We start from the raw sequence: 10,591 nt of genomic DNA, 5'->3' as shown, positions 1-10,591 counted from the left end.
TACACTTATGGTTCATTTTCATCATTGGGTTTTGTAAGAGCCCTTCTTTTTAAAGAATTTGTTGGCATATATTTCACTTACCATTAAATCCCCCCTTTTAAAGTGAACAATTCAATGGTTTTCAGTGTGTTCATGAAGTTGTGCCACTATCACCTCTGCCCAATTCCAAAAATTTGTCACCCCTAAAAAAGACACCCCATAACAGTTCCTCTCCCAGTCCTCGGCAAACAATTTACTTTCTGTATTTATGGATTTGCCTATTAGGGACGTTTCATATAAATGGAATAACATAATATGTGAATTTTGTGTCTGGCTTCTTTAACTTCAGTGTTATCAGAGTTCAACTCTGTTGAAGCACATGTGTATTTCATTTTTATTAGCATGTATTAATCACACAAAGGGGCTTCACCGTAGTGTCTCATGCATGGATGTATTATACTTTGATCAAGTTCATCCCTTTTATTATTCTTTCCTACCCACCATACCCTTGCCCCTTTTGATTTTTACAGTTTTTAGTGGGTGTCTTTATGCCATGTGCATACATTCCTGTAATCTATTTTGATAATATTCACCCCACCGTCACCCCTTTTCTTCTTTCCCCCTCCAGTGGGACCACCTCTGAATCAGTCTCCCTCCTACATCTATGTCATATGTTTGTGGGTCTATATTCCACATATGAAAGAAAATGCATGATATTTGTCTTTCTGAGTTGGGCTCATTTCACTTAACACGATGGTCTCCAGCATGTCTATTTTCCTGCAAATGACATAGTTCATTCTTCTCTATGACTGAAAAATACTCCATTAAATCATCTATCATCTGTCATCTTGTCTCTCCCACTGAGGCCCTAGGCTGATTCCATAGCTTAGCTCTTATGAATAGTGCCATAATAAACATGGGTGTGTACAGATATCTCTATTGCATGCTGACTCTGGTTCCTTCAGGTATGTGCCCAAGAGTGGTACAGCAGGTTCTTATGGAAGTTCTAAGAGTTCCTTTTTCCTGCATCCTTATCAGCATTTGTTGTTGTTTGTTTCCTTGATGACTGGCACTCTGACTGGGGGGAGATGGAATCTCAGTGTTGTTTTCATCTGCATCCCCTTTATGGCTAAGGATGTCGAATAGCCTGAGTTCCTCTCTGCCTAACCTTCTCATTGGGTCTATGTCCAACCCTTTCTCCTTTCCACAACTGCCTCTCATGGACATCTCCTATCCAGGCACCATAGCTGGGTATTCCCAGGCTTCCTGACTTGTGATTGTTCCTACAGTAGGTCAGTCTCAAACAACAGATGAGGTCCTCTCAAGATGGTGAGTAGCTGGGATTAAATGTGTGAACTACCACACCCAGTTTCCTTGGCCTATTTTTAATTGGAATATTTATCTTTTGTTTGAGTTTCTTAAATACCCTACATATTAGTCATTATCAGATGAATAGCTTGCAAAAATGTTTCCTATTTTGTAAGTTTTGTCTTCACTCTGAAATTGTTTTCTTTGCTGTGCAGAAGTTTCTTAGCTTGACATAATCCTATTTGTCTGTTTTTGCTTTTGCTTCCTGTGATTTTGGGGTCTTAATCCAATAAACATTGCCTTTAGTGATGTCTCAAAGTGTTTCCTTTGTTTTTTCCAGTAGCTTCATAGTTCTTGGAGATTACATTTTTTGGCTTATTTTGAGTTGATTTTTATATAGGGTGAGAGAAGAGGTCAAGTTTCAATCTTCTGCATGTGAATATCCAGTTTCCTCAGCATCACTCACACTATTAATCATGGCACTGTTTGTACTAGCACAAAACTGGAGAAAACCTGAATAGCCATTCATTGGAGCTGATTGAATAAAACTAAGGATTTTCCACACAAAAATAGACTGATACAGCTACTCCAAGAATAGGAACGAGCCCTGAGTACTGTTCCACCTGGTTCCTGAGACTGAGAGCAAAAACCAAAGTGTAGAGATGTGTGTATGATATGCTACCATTCATTTCAGGAAAGGTCTTTGGTCTTTGATTTGTGTTTTATAAGGTATGGAAAAATAAATCAAAAACATGCTTTGGTTTTTATGAGAGAGGGCAGGAACAGGATGGAAGGAGCTCTATATCTTTATTTATAGAATTGATTTTAAAACCATTTAAATAGTTTACATAATTATCAAAAATAAACTGAAACCCTAAATATCAACACAAAATGAAATACATGAATTTAACTATAAATTGAGTTCTGTTCAAGGAGCATTATTTCTTATTAGTTTAAAACACACACAGTGATTTGACTGTACATCCTCAGTGAGGTTTATCTTTACAGACAAATAAAACAAAGCAAGACAAAGAGAAATATTTATTTTGGTAGTGGGGCTTGAACTCAGGGGCTCACGCTTGCTGGGCAGGCACTCTACCACTTGGATCACTCACAGCCCATTAAGAATCCTTTTCACTAACCACATTGTTTTCTGTAGTATTGATATTGTTATTCTGAAGCATATGTGCATTGTACAATAAAGCAAATAAGAAAATTTGTTGATATCAATGAGAATCTGAACTTCTGGCAAGAGAAAAAGGACATAAAGATGAATGACAGCTGACATCAAGAATACCCTGTTGTCTTGAATTAAATTGGAAATGTCAGTATCAACTTTTGCCATATTTTATCTGAAAAAAGTAGCAGTGCTTACTCTGGCCACAGCAAAGACCCAGAGATCATGACTTACTCATTTGTACTGAGCCACGCTCTTTTCCAGATTGTAATCTCTAAGTATCACAAACAGGAAGTAGGGCTTTTTGGAGGAGCATGTGATTCCAGATCTGGGCAGGTACAAGATAACCACGGGTTTAACAGAACATTTTACAACACTCAACAGGTGCCCTCCAGAGTGAGTTTAGCTTTGCTAGCAGTTGTGGGACAGGAAAGACAGCAAGGAAGTGTTGGCTGTGACAGTGTAGGGAAGAAAAATGAGACCAAGTGAGTGTGTATAGTGAAGTCTGGATATGCTGCCCAGGTACCTTGGTAGGACTCACTCCTCCTGTTGTCTTGGAGTACTGGCTGCTCCTGGCTCACAGCTCCATCTTTCTCTGGGAACTGCTTTCAGTGGAAGGGAGCCATCTTGCCCAAGGTTATGCCCCTATTGAGGGAGCAGCCCTGCCTAACTTTGCACAGCTTCAAAGGGCCATCCCAGCCAGGCGCCAGTGACTCATGCCTGTAATCCTGGCTAGTCAGGAGGCAGAGATCAGGAGGATCACAGTTTGAAGCCAGCCCAAGCAAATAGTTCATGAGACCCTATCTCAAAAAAAACCCTTCTCAGAAAAGAGCCAGTGGAGTGGCTCAAGGTGAAGGCTCTGAGTTCAAATCCAGTACCACACACACACACACACACACACACACACACACACAAAAGGGCTATTCCAGCCACCAAGGAAGTCCTGCTGGATTACCTGAGGATTACATCTTCAATGATATTGCAGTTTAGCTCCTCCCCTGGCCCAGTTGTGCTCCCTTCACTTTTCATGAGAACTCTTAAAATAACTTCCCGTGTGTGTCTCCATTTCATTGTCTGCTTCTTGTGGGAGCTGGCCTAAGGGAATAGGTACAGGAGCCATCTGGTTTGTAAGATCCATTCCCCATATGAGCCAATGTCTTATTTTCACTCAAGAATTGATTTGAAAATATGTATTTTATTATTAGTTATGATTGTTGTATTGGGGGTACATTGTGACATTTACAAAAGTTCTTACAATGTATCATAGTTGAATTCACCTCCTCCATCATTTCATCCCATGGGAATAGCTTCTAGGAGCCTCTAAGGGACATATTCAGTGACAGGAATGCAGGGCATTCCTTCTCTGAATAGAGAAGCTCAAACTTTGGATTGGCACTAGGAAGACAGAGTTTATCCACAGACCTCCTGGACCAGGTGTAGTTTAATTATCAGGAGTCATTTTTACCATAAGCAATGTTGCCTGGCAACATAGCTGACTTTCCACCTTTATTAGTTTCCAGGGGAACAGAGTTAGAAAGCTGACCAAGGTCATTTTCCATAGAGAAAGAGAATGAGTTTTCTTAACTCTTTATTTACATTTAAAAACCCAGGAGTTCATAAAGATAACTGAAACAAAACTAAACTCCCAATGAGTCTTATTTAGCAGATACTAGGAACCAACTCAATAATTTGAAATTTGGTAAATATGGGAAAAGAGAATCATGTACTGTGCCTCAGTACATGTAAGACGTACTGATATGACATCTCATGACAGTACATGAGATGATACAAGTTTTTCCTTGTAGAAGTATTCCAGCTAATAAATGAAGACAGATAAAATTAAGATATTATCCTTCTGCAGTTTCTACTGAAAAGCTGAATTTAGGTCTTAATCACCATTGACTGCTAATAACCCCCAGAGGAAGACAGCTAGACTTCCCAGGGTCCCTGATGGAAGTGGACAACACATTCTATAAAGTGTTCTTGCAGAAAATTCTAACCTGAATCTGGTCAACCTTCTAGATTTGAGTACCAGCTGTCAGGGATAGAGGCCTGGATTTTGCTAAGTGCTACTAGGATGGTGTAATGTCCACAGTGTAGACTGTGGGAAGTTGTACAGGACAAATTAAAAAAATGGCTAATTTCTTCAACAAAGATGTTGACAGAAAGAGAGGGAGAGAGTAGATAGGAGAGAAGAGAGTCAGAAAAATAGATATGTAGGTGGGGATTTATAGATTAAAGAAAGCAAAGAGATGAATTAACCTGTTGTAATTATGATGCTTAGTTAGACACTGACTTGCGCAACCTTTAAAATTATGATTTAGTTGAGGAAATTTCAAAACGGAGTGAAGATTGCACGAGAGGAGAAATGATTCTTAATTTTTAAGTGTGAGGCACAGGTTGAGCATTGCTTATCCAGAAAGCTTGGGGCCGGAAGTGGGTTGAATTTTTTTGAATTTGGGAATATTTGCATATATATAATGAGATGTCTTGGGACGGAACCCAAGCCTAAACACAGAATTTACTTGTTTTATACACACCCTATACACATAGCCTGAAGTAAATTTTATCTAATATTTTAAATATATTTTGTAGATGAAACAAAGTTTCACGGCATAGAATTTTCTACTTATGGTGACAGTTGCTCAAAATGTTGCAGATTTTAGAGGACTTCGGATTTTGGGCTTTGGGATTTTAGGTATGTTTAACTTGTAATGGTGTTGTGGTTATGTTATTTTAGAGTCCTCTCTGGCTTCCTGAGAAATTTCTTTCTGGGTGTGTACACTTCAGCTCAAGAGACCCTCAGTCTGTGCACCCGGTGGTGTCTACAGCAAGCCCTTCTCACTGACTGAACTGTGGCCTTTTGTGGGCAGGTGTATATTCAGCCTGAATTCTCTAGTCTGTGCTCCTGGAGGCGAAGTGTATGTTCAAACTGCTGTGTTTTCCTAGGATGCCTCTGAATGTGTGTGTGTGTGTGTGTGTAACAATCACTTAATTTCTCAAAGTTGCAGTTTGTTCATCTGTGAAATAGGGAGAATGTTGATAAGAGTACATACTTTCTACATATTTTACATATAAATGAGTTCTGGTGAGTCTTCACACAGTGTCTAGCATTTGGCTAAAATTCTAATCTTCCAGAGACTGCAGTGAGTTCTGTGCTAGAGGTGGCACAGGAACCAAGCAATTTGCCACCTTCCATCGGGTTCTCTCTATTCTGGCTATCTCCTGAAGCCTTTTGCATCTTGTTCCTTATCACAGAGGGCAGGACCACCTATCATTGTGCCTTCCACACTGTCACAGTGTACACTCCCCACTGTTCAAACCTCTCAACAGGCTCGTGTCCATCACTCCACACAGCCATGACGGTCTTGTGTAGTTACCTCCCACCCAGTCAATGTGGCAGGTGTCCAGTCTGCAGGGACCCTGAATTGGGATTGCTTCTAGTTTTCTGGTTCACAGAGTAGTCCCTAAAATATGACTGTTCCCAGGATGACTCCTGGTTACAATGCTCTGGGTTTGCTGAATTTCCTCTCTGTAGGTGGCTTGCTGTATAGGAGTAACTTCCATACCAAATCCCTGAACTGGATTCAGAGCTTGTAGGAGCAGTGGGCTTGTCCATCTGCGTCTGTTACCAGGGTTGATTGCTCTTTCCGGCTTACCTTATGCTTGGTGTGACTTGCTCTGTCTTTATTCTGTGTTGCCTTTCTGATTCCTATTGTCCAGGCTTTCTCTCTTGGTTCCCAGAGCTCTTCCTCTCTTTCTGTCTTCAAAGAGACTGACTTTTCTCACTTTCAGAGTCAAGTAATGAATTTCGAATTGGTCTTCTAGGATTCTTCTAAGGAATCCTAAGCTTCTGAAGCCAAGTCTTGGAGCCCATGGGAAGGTAAGGGAGATGCTAAGTAGAGGGACCCTCAGATATCCCTGCCTATTTTTCACCCCTGTCCCCTTCCCCAGTTCATACAGAAAAACTCATTCTATAATTTGAACATGGGGTTCATTAAAGGATTTTTAAAAAAGTTGTTTTAAAGCATTCCTTCTATCTGAGATAGTTTCAAACCCTCTAAAACCAAATAAATGAGCTTCTAATGATAGATTTAGATCTAAACCAGATTTAGATCCTGGTTCTACTGGTTTTGCTATATAGACTTTCCAACGCCATCAAGTAATAATGGTGATGGCAATAATATTTTTTGAGGGATGAACTTGCCCTGGTTTAGGATCCCGTCTAGGTAATTACAAGGAATAAAGCTGTACGTAGTCAAAATCACCAATTCATATAATCATAGAATGTTAGTTTGGCATGCACTGACAACAATCTAATTTCAGCCATCACATTTTATTAATGAAATATCAGAGAAATATTGTCTTGGTCAAGGTCGCTCAAGCACAGCTGGGTCTAGAATCTAAGTGTGCTCTGGGTGCCTGCTTTTCCATTTATTTATTTAACTTAATTTTACTATTTATTTATTTTTTATTATCATTATTGTGCTGGGTATGGTGCATTGTAGCATTTACAAAGGTTCTTACAATGTGTCAAATATATCCACTGTTCTCTTTCATCCCTCCTCCCCTGTGCTTTTCCTTTTAGATTCTGTTGGAAAGCAGATGTCCCCAGACTAAGATAAGAAGTGCCATGATACAGCTGTTGAAATGAAGGGTAGACAGGAAGTATGCACTGAAGACATAAGATATGACATTTACCATCCCTAGGAGTTCAGGTTTATAAGCTCCGCCATATTTAAGAGGCTTTTAAAATCTCTAATTGCTCATTTATCTTACGTTACAAAAATAGTCCTCACAGATACAGACTGACAGGTAAATAGCTCATTGAAAATTTATTTAAAATGATACACTAACAAAATGTGACTTCTCTTAAGAGATTACCAAAAGCACAAAATTGTACCACAGTATGTAGTCATTATTCTACAAACTCCTAATTTTCTTGAGGGGAGTATTTTATTCCTTGATCCATGAGCCACTGCCCTGTAAGTAAACTTGTCAGGTCCTATAAAGACCAAGTACATGACAGCAATTTGGTGAGGGTTGAAAGAATCAGTTCTGGGGTTGGCCAGATAAGATGCTTCTGCCTCTTCGATGTGGTCTATGTACTTTGGGCAAATGCTTAAGCTCACCAAGCCTCTGTTTCCTCTTCAGTAAAATGGAAATTATAAGATTATCTACCACATTGGATGGTTGTGAGAACTAAATGGGCATAATCTATGTAGTATTTTATTCAGTTCCTGGCTTGTCATGGGTACCAAATAATAGTGGTCTGCACTATGGAACAGAGGCAGAACAGAGCAATGCCCTGCTCTCCAGGTAGGTTGCATCAACCCATGGCACTAGCACACGACAGTTGGGGACACAGAGATGTGGCTTTTCATTGCACCAGGCTGGGTTTCAGGCTCAGTGTGGTTACTAATTAGCTATATAGCTTTGGATGAAAAATCACTTAATTTCTCCAAGTTGCTGATTGTGTCCGTGAAATAGGGAGAGTGATGATACGAATGCAGACTTTTTTTTTTTCATTTTTCTTTTATTATTCATATGTGCATACAAGGCTTGGTTCATTTCTCCCCCCTGCCCCCACCCCCTCCCTTACCACCCACCCCACCCCCTCCCACTCCCCCCCTCAATACCCAGCAGAAACTATTTTGCCCTTATCTCTAATTTTGTTGTAGAGAGAGTATAAGCAATAATAGGAAGGAACAAGGGGTTTTGCTGGTTGAGATAAGGATAGCTATACAGGGCATTGACTCACATTGATTTCTGTGCGTGGGTGTTACCTTCTAGGTTAATTCTTTTTGATCTAACCTTTTCTCTAGTTCCTGGTCCCCTTTTCCTATTGGCCTCAGTTGCTTTAAGGTATCTGCTTTAGTTTCTCTGCGTTGAGGGCAACAAATGCTAGCTAGTTTTTTAGGTGTCTTACCTATCCTCACCCCTCCCTTGTGTGCTCTCGCTTTTATCATGTGTTCATAGTCCAATCCCCTTGTGGTGTTTGCCCTTGATCTAATGTCCACATATTAGGGAGAACATACGATTTTTGGTCTTTTGGGCCAGGCTAACCTCACTCAGAATGATGTTCTCCAATTCCATCCATTTACCAGCAAATGATAACAACGAATGCAGACTTTATGGGTCATTTTCACATATAAATGACATCCTTACACAATGTCTGGCATTTGACTAAAATTACTATTAGGATTTTTTCCAGAGGCTGCCATTCGGATGCAATAAACCTGTGGTAAAGAAAACACATTAATGTGGTGTTTTGTATGGGATAAGGAAAAATATTTCTGTGAATCTATCTAAAATCAAAGTATTAGGGGGGAATCAGGTTTCCAGACCACTACCGACCACCTGTTGTCACAGCACTGAACCTTAATTAGTGATTAGCACAACTTGTGGGCAGTTGAGAAAGAGGGGAGAAGAGGAGAGAGCTGCATTTGGCTTGGTATACCCCAAGTAAGAGGCTGCATCAACAGGACTGCCATGGACCTTGGTGGTTATCGGTTCCAGTCTCCTGTTACCATGGAAACACTACCCCATGTGCCCCCAGCCTCTCCTTGGACTCCTCCGGCCGTGGGGCTTTTCTTTTATCTGCCTAGGGAGGTTTATTTCAGTTCAGTTTGAGAGATATCCAGCTATTGGGAAGCTCTTGAGTTAATTAATATGTGGGAAAACCTAACAAAAATAGTCACTTGGACACCAGGTACCAGGGTTAAGAATTAGATTCTTTGAAATATTGCTTTCTTTTGATGAATTTGTTTTAATCAATTTTTATTGACTAACCTAATTTTGGGGGACATTTATACTACCAATTGGTAAACCAGATTTTTTTCTATCTGTATTTACTTGTTTAATTTGCAACAAAAGGATTTTTGAATTCCACAGGAAAATAAGCAGCTTATTGATTGAATCAAGTAAACAACCCATTTTTTTTTGTATTAACCCTAAGCTCCACTCAAAACCACTGGCTTCTCAAGTGATAATTATATAAAAGAGAGCATTTGCCTTATTACTCAGTAATGTTCTATGATAGTCCTGAGTTTGCTTAGTGGTAGCTGGTCAGTCTTATTACCTTGAATAACCTGAGTACTTTCTGGTCCTCAAGGTCTGCCTTTACTGCACAGAAGAGGTTATTACCATACACAGACACTCCCTGCAGCAATTCAGTCTTCTTTAGATATTGGCATTAATTATTCCTGGCAAAAGAGAAATCCACTTTTTTGCCTGTTGGGTCACTAGCATATAGATTCCAACATGAAGAGGTCTCAATCTTGACTTATCATTCAATGAAACCATTGTTTTGTCACCCAGTGGCAAGATTTCCTTCTTTGGATCTAAAAATTTTTGAAACTAACACAGCATTGTAAGTATAGGGACAGAAGTATAAATTCTTCAAGTGGATTATCATGGGTAATAACGACGGGGCTATTCCTACTTCTACCTTTGGATTCCCAGACCCATGTACGCTAGGGGAAAGGGTAGTATACACTGGATGTGGGTTCAACAACATCCTTTAGGATGGTACTCTAACATGGCAAGGTATTGCTTCACAATCAGTTCTGTAATGAGTCTTCAGCAGGACAGTCTGTGATTCTATCCACGTACCTGCGTCTAAGTGATAAGGAAATATTGCAAGAATGGAACAGCTGGAATTCCATGAGTACAAGCCACTGTTATATTTCTTTGACTATGAAAATGAGTTATTTGGTTAGAAGCAATGTTTGAGGGGTGATAAGACAGGGAATAGTTAATCTCATTCTCACTCTAGAAATGACCTGCTTTCGGTCTTGTGAAAGTGTATTCCTTTCCAAATAAACTTTGCTATCACGTTCACTACAAAAACAAAAGATAGTGAATAAACATTTCTCCAGTCCATAGATGGCTGTGGGCAGAATAAACCTATATTCAATAAAAGAGTCTGTTTCAGTAAGGACAACTTGTACCCTTCTATAATGAAAGGGGTCTACTGTAATCAATGTGCCACCATACCCGCCCCATTGTGGATTTCAGCATTGATCTCTGCCATGGGCAGGTTGCACTTAGCAGAGGTGGTAGGTGGCCTAGGCTTGATGATGGAGATTCTCTGTGAGTTCAAGCACAGCTTCCATTCCTGTCACT

Source organism: Castor canadensis, chromosome 17 (assembly GCF_047511655.1).
Source record: "Castor canadensis chromosome 17, mCasCan1.hap1v2, whole genome shotgun sequence".
Lineage (NCBI taxonomy): Eukaryota > Metazoa > Chordata > Mammalia > Rodentia > Castoridae > Castor > Castor canadensis.
Note: the sequence above shows the minus strand (reverse complement) of the source record.